Genomic DNA, 27,589 nt, shown 5'->3' on the forward strand with positions numbered 1-27,589 from the left:
AACATGGCTAACTCTGTATGTCTTCTGATGGAGAAGGATGCTTTTTGCAGATGGTATAATTAGGACATGTAACTACCAGCAGGGGCTAATGAGGCCATGCTAACCAGGATGACCCTTTGATTCCATCTGCCAATCAGTGTTAATTAATTGTTTCTGGAACTAAGGCCCAAATGCACACTTTATGTGCACTTGCAGTCTTGCAGACTTGGCCACAGGGGCATTATGTCACAAAAGTGTGGACTTGAAGACCAGGAGGGCTTAGGGTGACATTTAGGACAGGGCCTAAGTGTCCATTAGCAAACACTGGCAGGATGTGATTATATACGATATACTTGCAATGTCTTAGCCGTTGAACGAGTGTCCAGATGCTAAGAGATTAAACTAATGGTGGTGAAGTTGCAATCAAGTTCTTCTAGGTTGAATGAAGAAATAAGCTTGCGATTTTATTCTGACTCGGTTATGCACGGGGAAGTTACGACAGGGCTGGTTCTAACTTGAGGCTCCTCCGGCTGCATGGCTGTGCACTGGGGTAAAGGTCCCGCAGTCTGACTGGATGTCTCCAGTCTTTTCACATGAACAGCAACCAGAAGAAGAAGGAAGTCCTTTTCTATGGACCATATGTGTCTTTCCTATGGCCTGTACTGTTGCATGTGGCCACCTTCCCCCAACTCAGAGTCCTGCATGCGGGAGGGTACCTGAATAATATTTGCGGGGTCATTTGCGGTGCGGGTCGGGAAACAATAGGCATAGGCGGACTGCAGGTTCAAGTGCCAAGACTATTTCAACTTATTTTAGTACCCACTGATAGGCTGCTGCTTTCAAACTGTCCCATGCTTATTTGTGTTCATACACTGCAGTCTAAAGAACTTCAAAGGTTTCTAATTACAACACGATTTGCAGCATTGAGCACAGCGTTGAGCACAGCATTGAGCAGAGTTTCAGGAGAGACAACCGACCGCATTTAAATGCAGAGTGAATCCACTAAAATATCCCCGATAATACATGACAGTAAAGGCTCGTACTTGATTATATGTTCTTTTAATTTATAGAAACCTCTAAGAATCTGTATAGCCCATGATGTGATTTGAACAAATGTGCATCATTTTCACAGTAGCCAGGAATCCAATTACATTTTAGCTGTGCAAATGCCATCCTAGCGGCCCTAATGGAGCGGAGACCTCAGTAAGAAAACTCCCTCTAGTGAGAGGAGGCCTAGCAACACTCGCAGTCCAAACTACATTTTAATGCTAGGAAGCAATGCTCGAGTTTAAAGGCAGAAGAACAGCCCCGCTGTCTAAGCTTCAAGGACACAAGCCTCAACATGTCGCTTCTCTATAATGAGAGGAGGCTCACTATGTCTGATGCTAAGAACAGATATTCAAGAAGGAACACCATGCGCCTAACAATTTTGTTTTTAAGCAGGGCTCCGAGTGGTGATCTGGGGAGTGGAGGCCTCAGCAGAGCAACTCTCTATAGCGAGAGGAGGCCAACAATGCTAAATTCAAGAGATAGCATTCAGGGAGGCTTCACAGAGAGCCTAACTACTTGAAAATACTAACCGGGCGGAGCCCCAGGGAGCATAGATCCCTTTTTGCTAGTTTCAGTCCAACGCACTGCAGTTATCATTTTCACGTCCTGCGTGTTTTGTTTTAATAGCAAATGCAGTAATACTCAATAGCGCATTGTTGGCGCATTGCTATTTTGAGGCAACACAAATAGACTGCGCCATTGACCAAATGAAACCTGGTCTAAAGTCAATGGCGCAATATTTTTATTTATTTAATGAGTGCGTTAGTAATGTGCGCCTATAGGCAGGTCCACAACGCGTGTACACTCTACTTATTAAACACACAGGGCAGCAGCACACAAACATGCCAAATATTTAAAATAAAAGGATTACAACGTAAAAGATTATGATTGTGTCCAAAAAAGATATGGTGGAATCCAGCTTGTACCGTAGATAGTCTGTTTGCGCACTTTTACCTCGCGCACGAGCAGTTCCGTTTGCGCTATGGAGACGGCTTCGGTCTTTCCACTATCAAATTCCGTCATGTAAATAGCGAATCTGCCATGGCGCGAGCGCAGCTGGCATTTAAAGGGAATGGGAGATGAGACTCTGATTGGTGTAATGCACGTAAATCCCAAAACATACCCATTATTCATTATGAGAATAGGGACAATGCTTTTAGACCATTTTTCCCATCGTTAAACTAGCAAAAGTGGATTTGGACACAACCTAAGTGAACTTGCGCCGTACGCTTTACACCATGCGCTTAGATCGTTAAAATAGGGCCCAGAGACTCTTCACCTAGATATCATCATGTGTAGAGACTGTGTCTGTTCCCCGAATTAGGAAATACAAAAAACTCCCATTTAAGAGTAAAAATTGAATCAATGTTCAAAAATAAATAAATAAAATAAATAAATATATATATATATATATATATAATACAGATGAACAAATGATAAAGCTCGGGTTGCTGAATATTCGATTACATATTATAACCTAGACATGTTGTGTCTGACAGAAACCTGGCTAAAACCAGACAATTACATTACTTTAAATGAGTCCACCCTCAAGATTACTGTTATAAAAACGAGTGTTGCTGTAATCTATAGTAATATCTTCAGAATTACTGAGAAGTCTAGTTCCCTTCCTTCGAGGAACCAACCCCCTAGGAACCCTCATCCCTCCCACGCTCCACAGCCAGTTGAACCACCGATGGAACGTGCTGGACCATCCACGAGGTGTGTACCAGTCGTTTCCTTCGGCATTCCCCATGATGAACAGATGTCAATCGCTGCATCAGAGGGTGGGCAGACCTGGGAGTTTTGAATCGGAGTCTCCAAAAGCTATATATATATAAGCTATAAGTATAACTTGGGTCCGCCACATTGACCCTGTAATACCTGGCAAAGGTACAAGGTGAGCTCCATGATGCCACTGCGCATATGTTCGTTAGTGCCACCCCCTTCAGTGCTGCCCAGGATGTGGCCAGACTCCTGGTAGAATGAGCTACCAGGTTCCCTGGGACTGGTGAGCTCTGACTGGAGTATGCTTGTGCAATAGTGTCTACTATCCAATGTGATAGACGCTGTTTCGAGGCTGGTTTTCCGACACTTTTTCTTATCAAAACACACAGTGTGTGGATGTCGTAACGACTGTGTGCACTCAATGTATGTGCGAAGTGCTCAAACTGGACATAAGGTAGTAAGATCAAGCTCTGTACAAGAGAGATCAGGATCAGGTTGAAACACTGCAAGTTTGATTACTTGATTGATCTAATAGTGTTTTAGATCTTTTAGAATTGATGTGACTGAAGAAAGCATAAACTAGAATCAAGCACTAGTCAAGCACACCCCCCCCCCCCCCCCCCCCCCCCGGCCACTCGTGAGAGTCCCAGAGCCCCCCGCATCCAGTCCCAAAGGCCCACCTTGGCCGTTCATCGCCATTCCCCCGGGAGAGGTCCAGTTTGGCCGATCGGAGACTGTCTGAGAGAGGCGAGTCTCGGGTAGACCCAAAACATAAGTCTCCTGGTTTCCTGGAGGCAGTGCAATGACCTGGTACCTCCTTGATGATTGATGTGATAGACTGCCGATATATTGTCGGTCCTTACAAGGGCATGCTTGTCCTGTAGGAACGGAATGAAGTGTCTCAAAGACAGATAGATTGCTCTCAGCTCCAGCACATTGATGTGTTCCATGGTCCAGGGGAACACCCATGAGCCTCTGACTGTTCTGCCTAGCCAGACAGCCCCCCAACCTGTCAGAGAAGCATTGGTTGTCACCACCATTCTCCTTGCTGGTACATTCCCCAGAGGAACCCCTTGACTGTCCAACTGTCCAATTTTGGTGAGCTTGTGCAAATTGTAGCCTCTTTTTCCTATTTGTAGTGGAGATGAGTGGTACCCGGTGGGGTCTTCTGCTGTTGTAGCCCATCCGCCTCAAGGTTGTGTGTGTTGTGGCTTCACAAATGCTTTGCTGCATACCTCGGTTGTAACGAGTGGTTATTTCAGTCAAAGTTGCTCTTCTATCAGCTTGAATCAGTCGGCCCATTCTCCTCTGACCTCTAGCATCAACAAGGCATTTTCACCCACAGGACTGCCGCATACTGGATGTTTTTCCCTTTTCACACCATTCTTTGTAAACCCTAAAAATGGTTGTGCGTGAAAATCCCAGTAACTGACCAGATTGTGAAATACTCAGACCGGCCCGTCTGGCACCAACAACCATGCCACGCTCAAAATTGCTTAAATCACCTTTCTGTCCCATTCTGACATTCAGTTTGGAGTTCAGGAGATTGTCTTGACCAGGACCACACCCCTAAATGCATTGAAGCAACTGACATGTGATTGGTTGATTAGATAATTGCATTAATGAGAAATTGAACAGGTGTTCCTAATAATCCTTTAGGTGAGTGTATAACATATGAGCAGAAATTGGCAACATTATAAGCATATTTGATGTGGCAGTATTTTACAGTAAAAACTTTATAATCTATCCGATTTTTGTAGTAAATTTTTACTCATCTCAGTATAGCAATAGAGTTTGGTAAAAGCTGTTCATTCATTCACACACAAAAACGCGATCCATTTTTAAACAGTATTTTTGCCAGCTGTAGTAGCTACACAAGCGATTAGAACAAAGCAAATATAGAACTGACCTATTCCTCAGCTGGATCTGTTGCTCCTCGAAATGAAACTTCCAGCACTTCTGAGGTAAATTTTCCAGGATTATTATTAAGATAGTATTATTCCTCACAGCGTCGTAAAGTACACGAGTCTGAAAGTGAACTTGCGGTGTGTGTTATCGAGCTGATGTGGGCGTTTCACGGGTTTGCATGGATTGTCTCAGATCATTTGCATTTGAATAGCGCGCGCTCTCCGCGGGCAGGGTCACATTAAAACTTAATGAGATGAGATGAGAACGACTGACATCTCTCTCTTTTCATACATTTCATACAATATTAGTTTTTTTTATAAAAATTACTTCATTTAAAAGAAGAGAATTCAAGCTTCATGCCTGTGTGTCTGTATGCCTGTTTGACTGAGTATTCACTGAGTTATGGTTCATTTTCGGACGCGTTTCAGAATTGACTTCACTGACAGAGAGAAGGCAGAACTCGCATCATGTTTATTTTGCTTTATTTGGCAAAAAGCACAACACTTTGTTTTTATTGTAAGTATACACAAAAATAATACACACTTAACAGGATCGATTGATGTCTGAAACTTGTTTGTAAGATCAAAGTCAACAGAGTATTTTGAGTCTCTTTTGAACTGATAAGAAAAAAAGCGAGCCTATCGCGCCGGCGCAATTGTCGACCCCAGGAGGTTAAAGGATAATTCCGGAATTTAGCACTTTGAGTCTCTTTTCTGGTTTGTTTTAGATGAACTAGAGTGCTGGACACAGAAATTTTGCCGATGGGTCCTGTCTCGACTTTTTGACTCGTTTAGAATCTCCTTTGACCGCTTCAGAGTGGCTGGCTATGGGCATGCACAAACATGTCCTTAAAACAACCCTTAACGTTCGTTTTCAAAACTGTGTAACTCACCGAGTGGTTAGTGATGTTCGTTGATGTTCCAAAACAAGTAGCGTAGCGAAATACAGTTTCTGTCGTGTTTTATTTGGCATTTTGTAAAATCCCATTGATTTCTGTTGGAGGACTCATTGCTCGTGGATATTACTGCGCTACCGGAAACGGAAAAGACGCTTCAAACTCAAATATCGAGCGGAAGTTTATACGCGGTTGTGAGGTATCTGAAAAAATAGTTCCACTATAGCAAATAACACGGATTGAAATCATACATTGCGCCGATATATTTGTTTTTAATCATCAACGAACACCACTAACCACTCGGTGAGTAATTAGGAAAATAGCAACACTATGAGTGATTTAGCTACTTCAGACCAACCCATTTTAGATTTGCATTGGGCCCAAGTGTGGTTTGTGCGTAACGTAAAATAAACCAATCAGAGCATCATCTCACATTCCCTTTAAGAGCAGGCGCGCTTGTTCCATGGCGGATGGCTATTATAATGGCGGATTTGCCAGGCGCACGCCAGGAGTGGGTCATAGCCGAGGAGACCGACGTTCTCGTCAGGGCCGTAAAAGACAGAGAAGTGACATTGTATGGGGATGGGAGAAACCCACCCAAATTAGCTTCGGTTAAACAGGCATATAATAATTTTGGTAAATGTGTAAGCTAGATTTATGCCTATTTTTTCACATCTTCATGGACACCACAATGATTTCCCTCAAGTGGAATATTTATCCTTGTAATTATGTATGGTTTGCAAAAATGGCAACTGCTGCGTCTGTGTATAGATGAGAGAAACAAAGTGTATGCGCGTTGTGCACACGCTACATTATTGCCAAGCATGCGCCCTTAAAATAGTATCTGAACGCGCCACTGAAAACGCGCCACTGACTTTAGACTAGGTTTTTCCTGGTCTGCGGCGGAATTGTTTTCTGGAACTGCAAAATAGCACTAGGGAACGTTTGCGCCGGAACACGCCTCCTCTTTTCGCTGAACCGCCCCCGGGAGCGCAAGTTCATTTCCTAATTTACCGACGTGCGTCTGTCGAGGGAAAAGTCCGCTGTGCGTCGGGTGCAGAATAGGAATGATACATGCATCGGTGTACAAAGTTAATTGCGCTGGGTGCAAGATAGGGCACACAGTCTCTATATGATGATATCTAGATTTATCTGACCTCAGTGACGTGAGACAGCTAGCAGACGGTCGGTCTAGACAGTCTGTCTGCTTCCTGACCTGAGCCCCAAATCGTCATGTTTGAGCTCTAAGACTATGTGCCATATAACTAGAGAGAAGAGCAGCACTATCCCAGGAGGGATGAATACCATCTCTTTTCAACAGGTCAGGTCTTCCCCAAAAACATTTCCGATTGTCATTGAACCCTATATTATTTTGCGGACACCACTTAGACAGCCAGCCATTGAGTGAGGACAGTCTACTAAGTATCTCATCACTCCGGCGAACAGGAAGTGGGCCAGAGCAAATTACAGTGCTGACATTGTACTTGCGAGTTCACACACCTCTTTAACATTAATTTTAGTGATCTCCGACTGGCGAAGTTGAACATCATTAGTGCCAATGTAAATAATAATCTTAGAGAATTTACGAATAGCATCAGCCAGCACTTTTAAACTTGCTTTGATGTCAGGCACTCTGGCTCCTGGCAAACATGTGACTATGGTGGCTGGTGTCTCTATTTTCACATTCCGTGTAATAGAATCACCAATAACTAGGGCACATTCAGCAGGATTCTCAGTGGGTGTTTCACTGAGTGGGGAGAACCTGTTTAATGTTGTAATCGGAACGGAAGAGTGGTGTTTTGTCTCGCGACTACAGCGTCTCATGGTCATCCAGTTGCCCTGCTGCATGGGCTCTACAGTCAGAACCGAACAATGTACATAGTTCACTAAGCTAGTCGCATCCAATGCAGTATCTAAAGCCCCTGCATTCTTACTTTCCTCAATTAAAGTGTGGATGCGTGTCTCTAGTTCTGAAATCTTCTCCGTCAGCCTGACTATCTCCCTGCATTTATCACATGTAAAGCTCTCAGTGCTGACAGAGAATGCTATACTCTGTGACACGAAGTGCAAGTGACAATAACAGGAGAAGACATTACTCACCGTGTTTGTTGACTGATCCTACTTACCACAGTTGTTTGATAGATGTGTAAAAGGCATGAGCGCGCAAGAGAAAAAAAGACGGCAAGCACGGATGGCAGGTTAACAGGCTAGCGAGATACTAGCATTTTGTGCTAGCGATAACGATTTAGATAAAAGCTAGCGATGTCAGATTAATGTGATAGGCAATATTAGACAATATCTAATATATGTTGATAAGTTATATTTAGCAATACAAACAACAAGGAATTATAATAGAGGACTGAAATAGAGATTCAATTTCAGAGAAAACAGGAAGCTATACGGAGCTTAAAAGATGCAAACCAGCAGCAAGGCAGACAGGAGCAATCAATTGGGTGATGAAGAACAATGAAGAAGTGGCTCTACCCCTTGAAGAACCGCTCGCCTTCCGGTCCTGCCTCCAGTCCTTGGGCTCGGATGGGCCTGCACCTTCATGGCTTGAGGTGTGGACCTGGAGCATGCCTTTGCCTCCCGAAACTTCCTGACCACGTCTCATTTCTCTCTTTCTCCCGATGTCGGCCAGGTTTACTCAGAGGTGCCTCTCTGTAGCCACCATGGCCGCCATGGATTGACCGATCGCGGTGGCTGTCTGTTTTGTGGCACAGAGAGCCAAATCGGTGGAATGGCGCAGCTCCTCCACCTCCTCAGGGTGGTGCCCCAAGTCCAGGTCCTTCAGTAGGTCAGCCTGGTAGGCCTGCTGCATGGCCATCGTGTGCAAGGCCGCTACCAGCCTGACCTGCTGCTGCATTGATGCATAACCATATTCCTGCATCCCCCCCACATCAGCATTATTTTACCTGCGAATGATTGATGCACGCAGAATATGGCTTTCCCCAAGATCTCCACACCTCAGTGTGATGTCAGGCCTAACATTAACCCAACTGATGGAAATAAATAATAACTGAACTGAACTTGTAACAGTTTTGTTGCAAAGCACAATATTATGGTGAAATTAGATCTTGTGTTTGTTGAGTTAAAACCGAATTATTGTTGTAGAAGCATCGCAAGCATCATAGAAAAAATGCTAACAAACGAGTTAAAGAGTAAAAGAGTTAAACCCACCAATTAACATTAGCCCTTCATTCATGACATGGATACCGTAATCATGCAGAGAGAACATAGTTTCATACCTTCATCTTTTGCTCATTTCTCCTCTTCTTCTTTTCTTTTTTCCCCCTAAATTGGGCACCTGATGGCTTTGACCTTTTCCTGTCCATCTCTGTGTTTATTTGGCACTTGACAATCAACAGATTGCCCTGTTATATTTATAATATTATGAATGAAATATGCGTTATTTGGAAGAAAGTCGAGGTGTGACTGACTTTAGCCCACTAATTCCATTACAGTATTGCTTTATACAGTGGATCCTCCGTAGTCCCCCCCCCCATGTCCGTTCCATTTAGGAGAGACCCAGAGGTGAACTGTCCCCCGCGCCACCCTCCCCTTTCACCTTCTCACACAGCTTCTGTGCACGGCACCTTCTCAGCATGCAGGGGCGCCAATTTGCCAATTCCCCACACAGTGAAATGATAGATAATAGAAAACCGCTTCGCGGCGCAGAGGATTTTTTAATAAATTTTTTACTGCTCGTGCCGCCCCCCATGTGTCAGGAAAAAATGCCGCCCCGGTCGTCGGTTCGCCCTCGCCAAAAAAACGTTACTGTTAAGCCTGGAACACACCAAGCCGATGCCGACGAACTAGCACTGATGAAAGCCGACTGTGTTGTCGCCTCGCGTCGGGGTAAAAAGCTGCACTTGAACACACCGAGAGAACTACTGCCGACTGTTAGCTAGAATGCGCGTTCTGCGCCTGCGTGTAAATGAGACAGCTGTCTATTTCTGCAGATATATTTGTCTATATTCGTCATTCAAAAAGGGAAACCGACGCTGCCGGCTGCAGTTACACAAACCGTAAACAATGCAGTGCGTGCTTACCGTTTTGAATATCAATCCTGCTAAACACTTTCTTTATTCCACTCCTCTCGTGTTAATATTGAAATATTCACCAAGGAACACTCAGGTAAGATGACATATCATTAGAACAGCCTTCTATCTGTACCGTTTTGACTTTGCTCGCTGTTTTGCCATTATTCTCGTGCACTTACTCGGTCACTAAGCTGAACAGCCAATCAGAGTTCCCTCTTTCACCGACGGCCCGACGCCGATTCAACATGTCGAATCGGCCGTTACAAAGCTGATGAGGACCAATTTCAGCCAACGTTGCGGAACACACTGAGAAGATTTAGTCGGCCGACGCACGGAAACTGCCCGACGGCCGACCGTCGGCTTGGTGTGTTCCAGGCTTTAGAGACATCCTCAACAGCCTCGTCCTGCTCATCCTGGCTCAGGGCGATGAGCGTAGGAGAGATCAGATGACGTGAGCGATAACAGGATATACAGCAGCTCACTTTCGCTGGCCACTGATGAAAGATAACTATTCATTAACTTCTCAAAAGCTTCCTGATGGTAATAATGCACGCAAACAGCCCCCTCAAGGACTGACCGTGCATGCTCCTCGCCCATGCACATAATGAACACGGATGAACACACTTCCTAAAACTCATGGTGCTAGTGCTGGCCATAGTTTTTGCCTTGTTTAGACACTCAAACAAACAGTCTCCTGAAGACAAGAAAAGGATGACATATTTCACAGGTGCCCTTTTATACTCACGGTCATACCGGTGATGATGTCATAGGCTGCTGCCCACCAATGTCAAGTTAATTGTCAAGTTTAGATTCATGCTTGAGACACCGGTCATGCCGGAGGCATTCCTCATAGCGCCCTCTTGGGGACGCAGCGCGATTTCCCTTTCAAAAGGGAAACAGACTCCTAGGAACCAGCTCGCGCTTGCTTGGACCTTTGTATGTTATGGTTTTGCGGGGTCCATTGGATTATATTTAAATATAATGAATAATTGCATGTCTGATTGGTCCAGCCACTACAGTTGTAATCTGTTTGCTTTATCTACTGGCTAATTTGAACTAAAGCGAGATATGTTGTCGTTTGTCATTAGAATATATGACAGTACACTACAAACATATCTGCCTATGATGATACACAAGTGTTGCAAGAAAATACTTACAATTTTACTTCAATGGCAGAAACTGGAAACATTTAAATCATCCATTGAAAAGAATGTCTCATGTTAACGTGGGCATGGTTTGTGAGCGTGACAGGAAAGCATATGGACACAGCATATTATGTATCACAACACAAAGTAAACTTTCTTTAAAGGCCATCACATACGCAAGAACAGAAAGAGCAAAATCAAAAAGGTCTTATACTCATATCAATGTTTATGAATAATGTTTTTTTTTTTTTATCTATACTCTGTGGAATATTGAATGCAACGAATCTGTTGCCGTCTAACATCTGCTGGAAAGTCAGGGAAAATGATTTGCGTGTACACGCATGTCCCCAGTTCACACGATCCCCAGTTAATCCATAACACCAGTCGCACATCAGATGAGAAACACCACACTGTGCTGCTGCTAATGAAAAGGAAGTGTCATACATACACAGAAAATAGCTTACTTCCACATTGAATAATAAAGCCTATCTTTCCAAGAAAACTATTTTAAACCAGAATATTGGGACTTATACATTGACACAAATTAGGTTAAATATTTCAAGAGGATTACAGTTATGTTTAGAGTTAGGGGTTGGTTAGAAGACTATATAAATTACATTTAAGTAATTAAAACAGCAAATCATTCCTGAAATTAGTAATACTAATACTAATACAATAATTGAATAGAAAGTTCTATAAAATAATATAAACTGATATACATTTAAAAAATACTAGGGTCTTAGAAATGTGGTCCTAGGTAGGACTGCAGTCTTGAGACTGCAGGCTCATGCTACTCATTCTTTTTAAGAGAAAAGCATTGATTGGGGGATCTAAACTCTTGCCAACTGGCAACCCTAAGCATTAAGGTTCATAAAGGCTTCTTAAAAAGATATAGGCCTGGTTTCATGGACAGGGCTTAGATTAAGCCAGGATTAGACCTAGTTAAATTAGGACATTTAAGTAGCTTTTACAAATATGCCTTAGAAAAATACATTACTGGTGTGCAACTTGAGACAAAACAATGGCACTGACATATTTTTTAGATATGTTAGTATAAGTTGCTTTCAGTTAAAATAGCTCAAACATAAATTTTAGTCTGGGACTAGGCTTAAGCCTTAAAAAAAAAAAGACAGTCAAAGACAAAAAAAAAAAAAAAGAGAGATTCTGTTCTTATATTAAAAAAAACAGTCTTACCTTTTTTCGTCAACAATACTGCATGTTGAAATAGTCGCAATTAGTCTTAAATAATGTAGATGTCATCTCATCATCGTTTCATTTAGTTAGTCATGAAAAAAAAAAGTCGTCAATGACTATTTTTTTTCCAAGTTTTCATTAACGAAATTTGAACTATTGCTCTGAAGTTGTGCATATCAAGTAAAAGAGGGGATTCAAAACTTTGAATCCCGAGGTACAGTAGTAGTTTGTTAATATGATGGTACCACCAGTTCATGTGATGCCCTGTTCATAAAGGGTGGAATGAAGGATCTGGGCTGCGTTTCTCAAAAGCATTGTAAGCTAAGTTGATCGTAGAGATCATTGGTGCCAATGGTTCTACGATCTTCTTAGGACATTGTTTTTGACTAATATCATCCATAACCCTTTGCACAACAAAAATTAATCTGTGGAGGTTTTATTTTTAATTTCCAATTAATTTAAGAAAACCATGGCTGTTTTCAAATGTAATATTAAAAACTTAATGTAATAAGTAATAATGATTTTAATGTGTAGCCTGAGTAATGCATTTGTAAAATTTTGTTGAAAAGTCACAGCAATGCCTCCTTTGATTCCAAACATAATCATCTTCAATACAGTCTGTCTCTTATTGAATGGTCTGTCACATCTTCATCATACTGTAAGTCAAGTCACCTTTCTTTATATGGTACGTTATACAATACAGATTGTTTCAAAGCAGCTTCACAGTAATATACCGGAAAATAACAGAATCTATGTAAATTTCATCAAATATGAGACAAATTTAAATTCAATTCTGCTTTAAAACAGCTCTAAAAAGATATAATAGCGTCATTAAGTCAGTTCAGTGTTGGTTCATTTCAGTGTATAGTGTGTCAGTTGAAAAGAGATTGATTCAACTAGTAGCTCCACAGGAGACACAATAGTGTTGTTATTCAGTTCGAGTCAGTTCATTGTTGATTTAGTTGCAATTATGAAACAAATTTGATTCAGCTATAAGAAGCTAAGCAGCTCTACAGAGGACAATAGTGTAATCATCAAGCTCAAATCAGAATGTACATTTTCCTTTACATGTACATTTTATTCTAAAGTGATGAAAAAAAAAGAAAGAAGTTAATGTCCCTGTTATGTAGTCCCGGCTGATCATGTGTTTAATGCAGAATGAGGAAGTAAATGATAATGACAGAATTTTCATGCCTGGACATCTTGCCTGAGATGTACATGGTGAGTAAGATGACTGAGAGTGAAAGCAGAGAAGCAGGGAGACCCTTGGATAGAGGATCCATTCTCTGCTAATGACACATGATAAAGATCCCCCATCGTTCTCTACTGCAATGACACACTATTTCAAAAATCTGGAATGAAATCTGATGAAGCTGATCTGCTTCCACTTTTTTTACTCAAATTGAAAATGTAATCAATCACAAGGAACTCTTAATTTCAACTTCATAATAACTGCTGTACATTTTAGAGAAATGTAGTTCAAATTTATCAGAATTGACAGGCTCCTGTTTGCACAAATTCTGATTCTGATGCAGCTTTTGCATGCAAACTCAAGATGGTGTATTATCTGCAGTGATATAATTAAGTATCCATGCATGAGCGACCACACACACTTATACTTTCTCATTTCCACTTCCTCATGCTGATTTTACTCTGGGGAATAGCTGATGGTTATTTGTGTGATTGAAACAAATTCACTGGAACAAAAGTAAGATGATCGAAGGGGATTTTTACCCATTCATCCTCATAAGACATCCACCTGTTTTTCCCCCCTAAAATACCTAATAGACCTATACATATAGAAGATTGGGTCTGGTTGTGTAGTTCAATAGTTTATATACAGAGTCAAAGATAATACTGTACATATTGAGCCAATTTGTCCACCTCATAAATAACCTATAAACAACCAAACGATCAACTATGCAATGATCTATAAAACAACTTACTTATTCATGTGACATGGGGAAAAACAGAAGTTCAAAAATAAATTTTTATTTATCTGATAAGTATTTTTTAGAGCCATTTATTTACATTTTGGTTAAAGAGGTTTTTAGGTGCTTGTTTTTTGGTTGGACTATAAAAAGACAATTTTATTGGTTGTTGTTTGTATGTTAGTTTTTTTGGTGTTAATAGCTAGTAACGGGAACTACTTATGTAAAAGTTTAAAATGATGATAATCCCCCAAGTTCTACCAGAAAGACTCGGAAAGCAAGATGATATCACAATGACATTTATTAATTAATAGACCAGAATTTTTTTTTTTTTTAAAAATATTGGACGGTAAAGTTCTTTGGCGCAGGCCCAGTCCGTTGTTCACATTCGGAGGGTAGCGGACTCTGCATATCCTGCCTGAAGATGAAGGCAGAGGCGCAGCTCTGAACCCCGAGGAGGTATGGACAGGGACCATTCTGGTGGTGGTGGGGAGGATGGAGGTGAATGTTTGCGACGCGTCATCATCTGCGAAGTCAAACATGTGTAAGTAACGGTCTTTTATACTCCAAGTATTAGATAGTGATTGAATTTAAAGTAATGAGTGACAACATTTGAGTCTTCCTGGCAGAACTTTACGCTAGAGCTTTCATTTCTTGATTTTTTTTTTTTTTTTTTGGAGATGATATGTAATGGTTATGACCATAAGGTAAGGTATTTGAGTAAATACATTTGTAATGAGCAATGCTGTTACTCGTTACATTTTGCGTTGCACCTAACTTTTTCTGCAGCAATTTTATGCTACAAAAGAAGTGATTGCGCCATCTACATGGCTTTGAAGGTACTATCTCTCTCTCGTAGTTTGTTTGGGGACATTCCATAGACATAATGATTCTTATATTGTACAAATTTTATATTCTAAACCTACCCATCACGGAAAAAACTTTACATTTTAGTGTGATTTACAAGGTGTTTTCCTCATGTTGACCAAAAAAGGTCCCCACCCACCAACAAAATGTAAAATGTCCCATGTTTTAAATTACAACTCACCCCATTAGATATTGCAATAACAGCACTCTTTGTAAAAACATTTTGCAAAACACTGCCAAAATCTGTTGCAACACTTCCTGGTGTCCCCTAACAATTACTGCTAAAAGCTTGTAAAGTGTATATACATACTGCAGTTTGCATTAATCAATGTCATAAATCTGATGTCTGAACATTTTTAACTGAACTTTATCAGAGACAGCTTGTTATCAGCGCTCTACCTGAGACATCTGTGCATTTTTAAATGTGTTTTAATGCACGTGTCAGGGGAAGGCAAGAGCTGAGGATTGTGGGATTGTGATTTCTGCTAACAGTTGCAGTGTCTGTCGCCTGTTCTGACTGAGATTGCGACACAGCTCTGTGGTGACAACCACTTTCCAAAAAAAAAATAAAAAAAAATCGAGAACAAATGTTTAGAAGAAAGAAAGAGAAAAATTAACATCTTCAGTGCACCTGCAGATGTTCTGCTCTTTCTTCAAGAGCTGTATTTGCTTCTTAATGGCCTCATACACTTTAGCCTCAGCCTCAGTGCAGCTAATAGAACATTTTGAAAGAGGAATCACTCATTAGTTAATTGTCAGGATATCTGTTGCTGGTTGCTGCGTTATGCATTGTTTTGCATCAGTTGGTTGTGCTGACACGTGTGTTTCAAACTGAAAGATTGTCAGTGTGGCTGCTGTGTCAGCTTTTATTTGCCGACATTGAGCTGAAGAATGTAAATCCCCAACGAATGTTGCATCAGAACTGCCACATAAGTCTGGAAGAAATCTGTCTGTCTGCCAGCTATTTATTCTTTTCTTTGAAATGGAAGATTATCCAAGAAAAGAGCTTCTGCAGCATGCTTACTGTTTGCTTCTCAGTGTTGTACAGAAAAAAGAAAAGAAAAAAAAAAGTATAATTTTCACTATATTTGTTTTAAAGGTATTTATTTTCACATATTTAATATGTATATAATAATTTTCTGCTTCTGACTGTCATTTAGAGTAGAGCACATATTAAAACAATCTGAATTAGCTTGACAAGAACAATGGCCCTAACTTTCTCTATTATATTTTTAGAATCATGAGCCTTTTAGATTTAATAGAAATAAGAGGTCACATTATTTGAAAAGCCCCCACACATGTTCTGAAGTTCACAGTCATAGTGACTCAAAGACTCTCTAAAACTTATGGTTTAAACTTTAAAAAAGGTTATGACTTTAAAGGAATTTATTTCGACAACTGATTTGAATATTTGGTTTCACTTTATTTTGATTGTCCCTTTAATACATTCTGTTAACTATAAGTAATGTTGCACCTACAGATGGTGGACAACCAGAATGAGACTTTTACCGCCGCCGTTCCCGCGGCGGCAAAATTGGGATGTGTATTTGCTGCCTTTTACCGCTGAGTGGCGCTGTAATCACAGACTTTGAAAAGTGTCAGTTTATTCTCTTTATGACGTAATCTGCCGCGGCAGTAATCTGAGCTGAGGTCACAGATAAATTCAAGATAAATATTGTGGTTAAACGAATTCAAATTCATTACATTTAAACAAAGTAGACACACGTTAACATTGTGTGCCCAGTTTTTCTATCATTTAGAAAGGCTATGTCAATAGGTTACTTGTCATTTACTTCATGTTATTTTAATGTGTTTGTAGATTTATTAACTGAAACATAACAGTGAAATAAATTAAAATAACTTACCGTAAAATTAAAACATTTTCAGGACTCGCTGTTACTAACCGATGTTAGTCGGTTTAAGCATTCTTTGTTATATTCAGAATTAAATAGGCTTACATGTTGTTATGATTATCAATTGAATTCTTTAATAAATAATCAACCACAATGCCTATTAGCCTACTGCCGCAGCAAAAATAAACCAGTCGAATTTCAAAGTCATTCGCGAAATGACTAGGCTATACCGGGTGGCGCAAGTGACAGGGCAAAACAGCAGCAACTGCGGCATTTTAAAAGGTAAGTTTCCTATCTGTTTATTTAAAAAAAAAAAAAAAAAAAAAAAAATGGCGCTAGATCTTGTAAAAAAAACAAAACTTTTTTCATTATTTGAACAAAAATGAGACTGATTGAATATGTAAAAATATAAACAAACAAAGCAGAGAATAAAACAACTTTTAGGGAAAAAATATAGGCCTATTATGCTACAACAGAATTGGTTAACATTAACGAAAGCAAAATATGTAAACATACATTTCAAACAAAATAAAACAAAACAAATTTGTGGCCGAGTTGTAGGCTATAACTTACGTTTCAATAATTCAGATGACACGGTTTCAAATCCCGAACAAACATGGGCTACTTTTTTATTATTAATGCAGAGAGATTTGATAGTTCTAAAATATTGCTACACTATATTGTTTTTTTTTCAGTAAATTGTCAATGTTAAAAAAATAAAAAGAATATAACAAACTTTTAAAACAGAGAAAATAGTAGACCTAGGCTATTCAGGCGATAGCTATGTGGTCAATGCATTAACAATAGCCTCTCGGAGCTTCAAACGATCTGAGATCGAATCTCAGTGTAGCCGACAGTGTTTATGTTTTTCCGTTCTTGATGCTTAAATATGCATCTGTTTATTAAAGTCAATCATCTTGTTTAATTATCAATTGTACATTACAACATAAATTTGCTACATTCCAGTTGAGCCGCTGCAAAGACGACACATCTGATGAAGGAAGACCGTCAGCCGATCGCACCAGAAAATGAAGATGATGAAGCTCGTCTTTAATCTGCTAAATTATTTTTGTTGTGTGTGTGAATCATTCACGAGATTGAGATGACTGACAGTGATACCCAGCCATGGCGGGAAAGACATTTTTCAAAACAGATCGAACAAATCAGAAAAATACTTTCAACAGTATAGCTTTCAATTAAAAAATAAACAATGAAAATGTAAAAGAAAAAGAAAATTAATTAAGTTTGAAAACCCATCGCACATTTCAAGGTACGAATAAAGTGTCGGGACAGTTTATTTATTTAAACAGGGTTGCATCGATAGAGTTTATTCCCTTTGTGATGCAAAATAAGAAACACAGAATCTTATTCTTGCAACATTTAAAATTTCTATTGTCAAAGAAATTGCAGCTAAATTAAAAAATTAAAACGGTACAAAACGAAAAAAGTTCAAAGCAACATAAATTAAGAACAGGCGGTTTTTTTTGCCTCTCTCGCGCTGGATATTTTTTTAGTAAGTTTGGTCTCCCTCACTGCGCGCGCCGGGTCTTTCTCGAAATGAAGCATTTCATCGTAAAAAACCACCATACAGCTGATAATACTGTATATGTCGCTGTGTGTCATCCACACAAATCACGAAAGAAAAAAACTAACAAATAGCTTTTGTTCCTTCAAAGATACAACATGCCTTGCTGAATTCACCTTACAATAAAAGGAGGTGGGTCGCGAATTAAAGAGCTCTGTATCTGCTAAATTGAAATTGTGTGTGGAAAACCTTTAAATACAATCAATAAAACTACAATATTTATAATTTAATAAGATATAGGGCCTACATATGGACTTTTGGAGATTTTGAGATTAATCCTTAAAAGAATTTTGCCTTTGCCTGCTCATCAGGCTCAGGCTGGCTCCGACACTCTCCATATGAAAGATGGAACATTAACACCTCTGTCCTGCACCCCCACGATAAAGCAACTATTGCCTTCTCCAAACCCCCCACAGGCTAGCTGAGTTTGCAAAACAAAACAAAGAGTTTGCCACTCGTCGTGGTGTGCCAAAACACTTAATTATTAACTTCAATATTTCATTCAAAACAATCTCAAAACGCTTTGTGACATTTTGAAAAGCCGTGGATGCATTACTGCCACTGGAACCATGAACGCAACAGAATACTGGTTCTGATTTTATTGTTTGTCGTTTAAACGTCATATATACATAATTATATGCCTATATACATTTTTTTTAACAGAACTGCTTTTGAAATTACGATTGGAATTATTATAGGCTACAGAAGTAAAGTCATTGTATAATATTTGTTCCTTAGTGTAAAATGGAAATGCATGGTGATTTTATTTTGTAAATAGGCTATAAGCAAAAAACTATGTTTTAGAACTAGACAAATAGACTATACAATGCATTAATAGGCTAATATACAAATATCAGTAGTCCAAGTTAGTTCGGGATTCGAACCCGTGTCATCTAAATGATCGTAACGTAAGTTCAACCACTCTGCCACGATTCACTCGTTGCGACATGGCCTAACGTTCCAGTGTGTGTTCGCTCACACGAGCGAGAAGCGCTCTTCATTCAAATGAACGCGCCGCCGCGTTTGTCGAACACTAATAAAACCTGGCTTTAGAACAATGCATAGCGCCACTCGTCGTGGTGTGCCAAAAAATTTACAATAATTTAGTTTCATTTATTTCAGTGTTAATGTTTGAGTTAAAAAAAATTCTCTACAAATTATATTAACACAAAGTCGGCTATAAGAATCCTTTATAGGCTACGTAAAAAAGCAAAGGGCTTACAGTCTTAACATTTAGGCTACTTTGCTTAAATTCGATACATTTATTTTCAGTAGGGCCTAATACATTTGTAGGGATGTAATTTCAGTATGCTTTACCAACGCTATGTATTCAATTAAAGTTCCAAGAGGTCTGGTCTCTATATTTCCTTCCCAGCTGACACTAATATGCAAGTGCACAGCAAAAATCACAACTTGTGCTTGCTGCGAACGCAAGTTATTTATTAAGGTGTCTCAACTGTACACAGTCTACCCTACAGTGTGAATTCGTTACAAGGTTTCATTTAATTAAATTAATGTGCAGCAATTTGTACAAATAGAGTCTATAGGCCTATTATACTGTTGTAGACATTAAATAATCTCATTTAGTATCATATTTGTTCAAATATTATAATGTTATTTTTTTCCATCTATGTTGAATATGAAAAGTGAACAGCACGAGTATAAGATAGGATGCATTATATCGAGAGATGGATATGGAGTGGGTCAGACATGATTTTGACCACTTCATTAAGTTTTGTTTAGTAGAAAACCTTTCTTTAAAGTGAATTTCGTTTTCTATAAATTGTATCTTAATTTTAATCAATTTTTCATCAACCAATTGCTGGATTTAATAAGTAAGAGAAGCAAATATAACAGACACTAATCATGGAGGCGCCCGCGCGGTCACTTGCATGCATCTCATCCTCCTAACTTAACGAAACTCAGCGTATGCCTCACACAGACATGATAAATACCTCAAATACACAAAGCTTGAAATGTCTTCAAACGAAATAATTCAAAACGAAAAGAAAAAGGCTACTCTCTGATTATGTCTTTATGTGCATTTCTCTCTAGGTGCGTTCACTACAAATATGGCGATCGTCAACTTCATCTTTGCAGTCGACACTGTCAGAAAACACTAGTTTATTGATAAAAATTTTGCACGCATCACCGGATTTACAAATACACATCTTGCTTGTTGCACGCACATATTATGTCGAAAAAACGAAATATTATGTTGAAATAACATTATTATTAATAATACATCTTTTAGAATATTTGATTAAATGCTGATTGTTGCGCTTGTTCAATTGAATAAAATGAAAACTTTAATTGTGATAATTAAAATAACTGAAAATTAAATATTTAGTGGCCAAGTTTTGCTAATTTATTATATAGGCTATTATATGCCTATTGCCTATATTAGGCCTAAGTAGGTAATATTAAGACAAGGCATATATTAAGTTATTTTAGCTGTTATGAGAAAAATAAATCTAACGAAATCTAAAATCTAAATCTAATAAATCTAAAACAAAATTCTAACGCCAATTCAACATGCCAGAATAAAACCTTATTTTTGAACAATGCGTAACGCCACTCGGCCTGGTGTGGCATAAGACTACATTTTAAACTTCAATGTTTAATTCAAAACAATCTCAAAACGCGTTGTGACATTTTTTTAAAGCAGTAGCCTAGCCTATATACATTAAGGGCATTGAAACCAGGATCTTAACTAAAACGCGTTCCGCGTAATCTCTCAAAAATTATGCCTAACTACTCCATGTATTTTTTTTTTTTAAGGACTGCTTTTGAAAATCACTATAAATTACTATGCAATTGTATCGCTCACGAGAGCTCTTCATTTATCTAATTCCTCAATAGAATAGTAAAAATATTCAGCGTCATTGCTCCTAATATCGTCTCTATTTTTAACTTTTGATTCTATTTTTTCAGTTCTAAAATTGATTCTATCTTTGGTTCTATTCTGTTGTAGTCTAATAGGCCTATATATATATATGAAAAATATGCCTATTAGGCTTAGGGTTTTATATTTAACCCACTTACATTTTAAATACGGCAATTGCTGCTGTTTTGCACAATGTCCCTTTGCGCCACCTGGCGGTCATTTCGGGAACGACTTTGAAATGCGGCTGGTTTATTTTTGCCGCGGTGATTTCGCCGCGGCAGCTGGCGCGGCGGTAATAGGCATTCTGGTTGTCCACCATCTGTACATGTGTTAGTAGAGTACTAGTAGACTGGTAGGGTTAAGGTTATTGACATGCAGTTGCAAAGATACTTATAGTCAATAGAATGTCTGTTGGAGGACCATCACAATAAAAAGTTAGCAGATATTAAGCAGACAGTGTACTGGTACTCTAAGGCGAGTTAGTTGACGTAGTTGCAAAGTTACTTATAGTCAACAGAATGTTCAGAAGGGACCATCAACATAAAGTGTTACTGAATATTTTCTTAAATTCCTCTATAACTCTTTTAGAAAGCAGCCTGTGTGTTCCCCAGAGAGAGACACTTGGTGTGACATTATGCAATGTTGAGTGTGTGCTGGGCACATCTGAGTCACTGGGGAGTTTGTGTGTGTGTGTGTGTGTGTGTGTGTGTGTGTGTGGCCTGGTAAACCCTACTTTACAAAGAAGGCAATATCCGAAATCCTTGTCCTTGTGAGGACATTTTTGGGTCCCAATGGAAAACAGCTTATAAATCATACATAAAAGTGATGTAAACTTTCTGCATTTTTTCTGATGATGAATAGGTTTAGGGGTAGGGTTACTGTAAGGGGATATAGTATGCAGTTTGCACAGAATAAAAATCATTATGTCTATGTTAAGTCCCCAAAAAACATGAAAATACATTGTATGTGTGTGCGCGCGCGCGGGTGTGTGTGTGTGTGTGTGTGTGTGTGTGTGCGTGAGTGCGTGCGCGCACGCGTGTGTGTGTGTGACTGTCTGATAGAGATGAAACAGTGTGAGGGGAACTGGGAGTGTGGTGGAGAGTAATTGGACTGTTTGTGTGTTTTTAGAAGCTCTGATGGAGGTACTGCAGGTGTGTGAATGGAGGGCTCACCACAGTCACATGACCACAGCTGTTCTCACTGACCAGCAGCCAAACATGTTTCCTCAAATCAGTTTCAGTTCACTTGAAACACCTCTGATTCCTCAACCCACCTCCATGCTGACCAGAGACACCAACTATCAATTTACTATATATTCTTTACATCAATACCTGATGCTAAAGGGACCTTATGTGACTATATGGGTGCTTCTACAATGTGGATCCCCTTTCACAGTGGGTGAGGAGGGGAAAAAGTCTGACTACCTGATCTACTGTTTTATACAATAGAAATTGTCTCAGGAAAGTAACAAAATCAATGATGCAAACTTCATCCAATATGAAACATTCAAATGCTGCTGTAAAGCAGCTGTAACAGGATAAAAGTGTCATTATTCAACTCAATTCAGTTCAGTCAAGTCACTTTTATTTTTATAACGCTTTATACAATCGTATTTTCTTCAAAACAGCTTTACAATAATAAACAGGAAAGTAACAGAATTAATGATGTCTGTTGACATCAAATATAAGAAAAGTTCAAAATCTGTAAATAGCTGTGTAAAGACCATAGTGTCATTATTCAGCTTGAGTCAGTTCAATACTGATTCAATTCAGTTCAATTACAGTGTCAATGTTGCAAACTTCATCAGTTTAAAAAAATACAAATAAAAATGATTCAGCTATAAAGCCGAGGAAATTCAAAATCATTACTTCTTTGCTGTTGAAAAATTTCTGAACCTGTTAATTCTATATTTCTCGCTAATTTAGCCACTGTATCAAATAAATACCTTGGCTTATGTTTCTTTTTTTTTCTAAAAGAGGTAAAAAGTAAGCAGATCTAGTGTTTTTTTAAGGCCTTTCTGTAGGTGGAAATACTATCCTTCAAAGCAAAGTGAAATTTTGTTTCACTTTCATTGTGAAGTTTTGATCTCTGCGCTCCATTTTCCGAGCTGCTCTCTTAAGGGCTTTAGACCATGGCGTCTGTTCTCCTTAATCTTCTTAAAGCACAAAGAAGCAACTGTGTCTTAAGTACTAGAAAAGAGATAGTCCATAATTTCTGTTGCAACTTCAAGTTTTTGTGAGATATCGGGTATGCTGAGGAGTAGATACAAATCAGGAAGATACAAATACTTTAAGAACAAAGCAATCTTTAATGTAGAAGCGATCAGTTCAGAGCACATTTAGGTTATTAGGTTATTATATATCATTTACAAAAAGTGGTTTTGTAGACGTAGATCTAATTTTCAGCAAGCCAAGCTTTATCATTTGTTTATCTGTATTATATATATATATATATATACGTCAACACGTAAGATCATACAATGATCACAGTGACATCACACAATTATCATCCTGTGATACTCACAGTATGAGTAGTATATGAGCTCATTATGAATTCAAAATGTTGAGGAGTGACATCACACCATTCTCGTACTGTGATTCAGTGGGATTTATATGTGAGCTCATTGTGAATTAAAAATTTTGGGGGAGACATTATACTTTACATTTACATTTATGCATTTGGCAGACGCTTTTATCCAAAGCGACTTACATTGCATTATCCTATACATTTATACATAGATATGTGCAATCCCCTGGGATCGAACCCACAACCTTGCATTGTCAACGCAATGCTCTTACCACTGAGCTACAGGAAAGCTATATAGAAACTTTCTGTTTCTCAACACTGGAAAAACATGGAAACTGCAGGATTTGTTAGCAAACCGTTTGTGCTGTCCAGCTGTGCTCTGGACTCAGCGTGGAATTGTTACACTGGAGAAATGGTGGGTAGTCTCTTTAATTGCTACTCACATAGGCACATATGCAGTGGTGGATTAAGACTCTTTGTTGCCCCTGGGGACTGACACCTAAATCTAGACAATTGAAAAATGAAATCAAACATGTTCAAGGTTTTAGACTTATCTTGCAATAACATCTCTATAGGTTCATGGTTTTGTGAGGTATTGAACTGAAAATAAAATTTAAAAACTCACTTGTTTACACTCTGCTTCTTTCTGTAACTTTTTTGCAAAGTACAACATGAAAGTGCAAGGCTAATGCTCTGTAGTGGATTCACACATACATGAGCGTTGCGAGGCAGTTTCATTTCGATTGAAAGGACGCAAAACAAAAATGGTGCGTTTCCACAAGCCTAGCGTGGAGCAGAGCGTGTGCTTTCAGTTCATATAGAAGTTTAGCTTCACGCTCACGCGCGAGCTTAATGCTCAACTTCCACTTGAATAAATTTAGAACACTTGCTCTGCTCCGTGCCAGTGGACACAGTAGCGAAAAATGGGCGTTGAAATGAAACGCGTGATCACGCAGTAGTGTGAATCTGGCGGTAGATCTCGCTTCCACAAAAAAATTTAATAAAACGTATAAAATAATGAAAATAATAAACTTTCAACAAAACATTCAGGGAATTTAGAACGTTCTGATGAAAGGCTATATGTTTGGAAAACTAACATAATGGCCTAGGCTAGAAATACGTTTGAGAATGAATCGCTTGTTTTAAAAGAGAAACAAATATTTGCGTGTTGCATTGCAGGGTGGGGCCAATGTGGGCCCAATATGGGCTTTAAATATGGGCATTAGATGGGTTTGTCGATGGGTTCCACAATGGTCCCACCTTGATTAGCCCATATGAATCTCATATAGAATATGAATGGGGCTTACGTGGGGCCCAGCTGGGCAACATACATAAGACCCATACTGCCCCCCCACCCCTTTAAAAAACCCAGTGTGATATACCAGGGCCCAGTATGGGTTTTTCATTGGGTACTGGCCCCTCATAAAGTATGTTTATGTGTGTTAACTGATAAGGTTTTTTGAAGCATCTGGCCTGGAAGGTGTAATTATGTATTAATTATACTTTTAATGCTTGATTGTAATTTACTTTATGTATTTATTTGATTAATATATTTGTTTAAAATGAATAAAATAACCAATAAAAGTTATTATTATTTCAGTTTGGGAAATGTCAGTTTTCAGCGTGAATATTCCACTGTTCATTCATCTATAACATCACAAAACATGAAAGAGGTGCAATTTGAAAAATCAAATAAAAAAAACTGTAAAGGTTCAGTATCCAAATATAATAAACACTTTCAAGTAAAAATGTTTTGTTTGTTTTTTTTTTTTTCATAAAATGATCACATGCAAAACAAATAATGAAAGAAGTAAATAAATAAATAAACAAACTTTAATAGTTGGTCATCAGAAACATAAGTGCTCTTGCTAGTTTTTATTAAAATATCTTCATTTGTGTTCTGAAGATGAACGTCTTGTGTGTGTGCAATGACATGAGGGTGAGTAATTCTTGATAGAATTTTCATTCTTAGGTGAACTAACCCTTTAAAATACTTGGGCTCAAAAACAACACAAAAATTGCTCACTGTCCTGGACATGGTCTTTTCTCCTGCTGTCCTCTAATAGCTCTGTTTCCACCCCTGTCTCTAGCACCAGTAAGCCATTTGGTGAGAGCCTTTTCTGCCCGTTTCTGGTTGACATCTTTGGTCAACGAATTCTTCTTCAATCCACCTGCATAAAAGTAAAAGTTTACAAATACAATTAAAGCTAATAGACAAAAACAAAGACAAAACATTAACTTGTACATGTCCGAAAAGGAGTAGGAAGAACCATAAACGTATTTAATCCTACCCCTTCTCCACTACTCGGTAATAATAATCAGATTGGCTTTATAATTATAAATCCTATCTTAATACATTATTTACAATTTACTACAAAAGGAATAATCCACTAGCTGTGCATTAAATGATTTTAATGCACAACGTGGAGGCAAAGAACCACCAGACACAAAGCGAAGTGCATTAAAATAATTTTATGCACAGCTAGCCGTGGATTGTCCCACTTGTACCATGGTCATTTGCCAGGAAAGCTATCCCGGGCGTGTCAGAATGGGTGCTGAACATTGTGAAACGGGGCTATTCGCTGCAGTTCGCTCGCCGTCCCCCGCGCTTTCGAGCACGGACCGAGACGAGAGTGAGTACAGAAGCAGCCCATCTGCTTCATACAGAAATAGCGAAACTATTGTGCAAGGGGGCGATAGAACGAGTGCATCCTTCTCTGACCGAGACGGGCTTTGACAGCCGTTATTTCCTCATTCCCAAGAAGGACGGAGCCCTCAGACCTATATTAGATCTGAGATATTTGAACAAAGCTCTCATGAGACGGCCGTTCAAAATGCTCACAACCAGACAAATCCTCGCGCAAATTCGCCCAAGGGACTGGTTTATTTCTCTCGATCTGAAAGACGCATACTTTCAGATTCAGATTATACCACGTCACAGGCCATTCTTGAGATTCGCCTTCGACGGTCAGGTAAATCAATACACCTTCCTCCCGTTCGGCCTGTCATTAGCACCCCGTACATTCACGAAGTGCATGGACTCGGCCCTCGCTCCCCTGAGGACACAGGGCATGCGAATATTGAACTATTTGGACGACTGGCTGATACTGGCGCAGTCAGAGGAAGAACTCATATCCCACAGACTAGCGCTTCTCAGCCATCTGAAAAGCTTGGGTCTCTCGGTCAACTGGACCAAGAGCTCATTAACGCCCAGTCAGTCAATCTCTTTTTTGGGAATAGAACTGGACTCGGTGGCTATGACGGCCAGACTGTTGACACAGCGCGCGCGCCATATTCGACATCTCGCTGCATCTTTTCAGAAAGGCAGGTGTTTCCCCCTGAAAACATTTCAGATGATGTTGGGCCACATGGCTTCAGCTGCAGCGGTGCCTCAGCTGGGCTTACTGCGCATGCGCCCGCTTCAGCGCTGGCTGAAAGCGAGAGCGCCCCGCAGAGCGTGGACTGCCGGCGGCTCGCTAATCAGTGTGAATCAGGGCTGCGTCTCAGCCTTGCAGCCCTGGCTGGCGACCGAATGGTACCAACGGGGAGTTACAATGGGAGTTATCTCACACCAGAAAATGATCTCGACAGACGCCTCCAACCTAGGTTGGGGGGCGCTTCTCGAGGGCAGACCGGTCTATGGCCTCTGGTCAGACCGGGAGAAATGCCTTCACATAAACTGTCTGGAGATGTTAGCGGTTGAGAATGCACTGAAACATTTTCTCCCATATCTGCGAGGTCACCATGTACTAGTTAGCACGGACAACATGTCAGTGGTGTCCTACGTGAACCGTCAGGGCGGGATCAGATCCAAAACCCTCTGCGCGCTGGCGGAACGCCTACTCGTTTGGGCTCAGGGCTCACTGCGCTCGCTGAGAGCTGCGCACGTGCCCGGTCACCTGAACGATGGCCCAGACAGACTGTCCAGAGACAATGCTCCCCCCAGGGAATGGTCTCTGCACCCCCAGACAGTCCAGTTTCTATGGCGCCTTTTCGGCAGA

The 27,589-nt window shown here is 39.7% G+C and overlaps 1 protein-coding gene across 1 annotated transcript in view; it reads right to left on the minus strand.

Annotated features, from left to right (window-relative positions):
• The window catches only part of emc8 (ER membrane protein complex subunit 8), a 417,930-nt gene that overhangs the window by 134,536 nt on the left and 255,805 nt on the right, over window positions 1-27,589 (minus strand). The window lies entirely within an intron of this gene.

This window comes from Leuciscus leuciscus (assembly GCF_965113295.1).
Source record: "Leuciscus leuciscus genome assembly, chromosome: 10".
Lineage (NCBI taxonomy): Eukaryota > Metazoa > Chordata > Actinopteri > Cypriniformes > Leuciscidae > Leuciscus > Leuciscus leuciscus.